The 2,075-nt window shown below is 39.3% G+C and overlaps 1 long non-coding RNA gene across 1 annotated transcript; it reads right to left on the bottom strand.

Moving 5' to 3' along the window:
* Nucleotides 1-327: 327 nt before the first annotated feature.
* Nucleotides 328-1,201, bottom strand: LOC121540016. The gene is made up of 3 exons (XR_005995460.1): nt 1,153-1,201; nt 661-773; nt 328-403 (listed from the first exon to the last, which is right to left on the bottom strand). It is a non-coding gene; the product is annotated as an uncharacterized LOC121540016 (long non-coding RNA).
* Nucleotides 1,202-2,075: the final 874 nt, after the last annotated feature.

Here is a 2,075-nt window from a genome sequence, read left to right as displayed (position 1 = left end):
AAATTCAAATTCAAGAATTGAAATTAAATAGCAAGTAGCTAAAAAGCGAAACCAATTGTAAAATCAGCACTCATCTGAGAAGCTCTGTGGATATGGGCTCTGGACCCTGCTCATACCAACTAAAACAACACAGGACCACACACACCTGGACACTCCTGATGGGTCATGGCTGAATCACTGATGATTCATCTCATAAATAAATTAATGAATTTAATAAATGAATTAATAAATGATTGTCATAATCACCCCCCCTCCAGAGCGACTTCTATTACTAATCGGATTAAGTCCAATAATTCTTTATTTTTGACATTAGCGGGCTGTTCATACTCAAACATCTGCTGTCCCCTTGCTGCAGGTGGTGGATTGGCACTTGGTTTCACAACACTGCTGGTGGGAACTGCTCCTACCAAAGAAAATACACCTCCATATGACTATTTAAAAACACTCATGTTACCATGGATGGAACATCCCTAAACAGTTGAAGAGTTGGGCTTGTATTCACAAAGCTTCTCAGAGTAAGAGTGCTGATCTAGGATCTGCCCCCGTCAAGATAATCTTATTAATTATTATCTGAAAGCTAAAACGTATCCTAGAGCAGACTATTTTCAAAGGCTTTGTGAATATGGGCCCTGGTTTAATTTAGTTAGTATAGTCAGAGACCTGTTGGACGTGGTTGTTTGGGCAGTGGTTTGGCCCACGAACCCTGGACCCTGACGTTTATTCGACATCAACTCTGGTTCAGGATTAGAGGTCCCAAGAGGGTTGAATCTAGTCTGTAAAGAGTCAGTCACTTTTTTGCATTCGTACACCGCCACCGAGAGGCCAACTTTGTGTAACAACATCAAACTGCAGGTTCTCTGAAGCTAGCAAGCTGGTTGTGTTTAAATGTTAAAAATGTATTTGGACAGACAGAGATCGTTCTGTTCCAAGAACACAGTTTACAATACAAATGCATAGAATAAAATGTCATGATTTTATCAGCTACCTACAAGCTAATTATCTAGGACTCATGTTTAGCTAGCATGTTTAGCTAGCTACTTAGCTACTAACTTACAGCTTGAGTAACATGTATCACTAGATTCGAACATGGTCTATGAAGGTCTCCAAAGATATTGTCATTAAATATCACTTTATTGCTTGTTTGTTACTTACCAAATGGATTACAGAAAATAAAAAGCTAGCTAGCTACATAGCAGCTCTGTCATGTGTTACTTGAAATAAGTCGTCCTGGAACTTCAACTAAATTCATGGTTCCTATTTACTAATTATGCAGTCCTCAACAGTCCAACAATTTTACAGCGTAGTCCCAAAATAATATTATCTATTTAAAGCCGTAAATGTTATATCATAAATAACAAATAGTCAGAATGTGACATTGAGAGGCTGTCTCGGTTTGGTTCATATGTCCATCAAATATGTATTTATTCTGTCCACAGAGCTTGGTATCACGGAGCTTTTTGACTTTGATTGGCTCTGTTACCAGGTACCTGAACACCCTGAGGTTTAGCCTGCTTGGAGTAACTAGAGAGCTACGGTGCCTTCGGAAAGTATTCAGACCCCTTGACTTTTTCCACATTTTGTTACCTTAAAAAAAATTCCTCAGCAATCGCTACACAATACCCCATAATGAGAAAGCGAAAACAGGTTTATATACATTTTTGCAAATTTATAAAAGTTAAAAAACAAATACCTTATTTACATAAGTATTCAGACCCTTTGCTATGAGACTTGAAATTGAGCTCAGGTGCATCCTGTTTCCATTGATTATCCTTGATGTTTCTACAACTTGATGAGAGGTTGACTGGAGTGACTTCGGGCAGAGTCTCTGAATGTCCTTGAGTGGCCCAGCCATAGCCCGGACATCTCTGGAGAGACCTGAAAATAGCTGTGCAGCAACGCTCCCCATCCAACCTGACAGAGCTTGAGAGGATCTGCAGAGAAAAATGAGAGAAACTCCCCAAATACAGGTGTGCCAAGCTTGTAGCGCTATACTCAAGAAGACTCAAGTCTGTAATCTCTGCCAAAGGTGCATCAAAGTACTGAGTAAAGGGTCTGAATACTTATGTAAATATGAT

Source organism: Coregonus clupeaformis, chromosome 26, assembly GCF_020615455.1.
Source record: "Coregonus clupeaformis isolate EN_2021a chromosome 26, ASM2061545v1, whole genome shotgun sequence".
Classification (NCBI taxonomy): Eukaryota; Metazoa; Chordata; class Actinopteri; order Salmoniformes; family Salmonidae; genus Coregonus; species Coregonus clupeaformis.
This window is presented reverse-complemented; position numbering and strand designations above follow the sequence as displayed.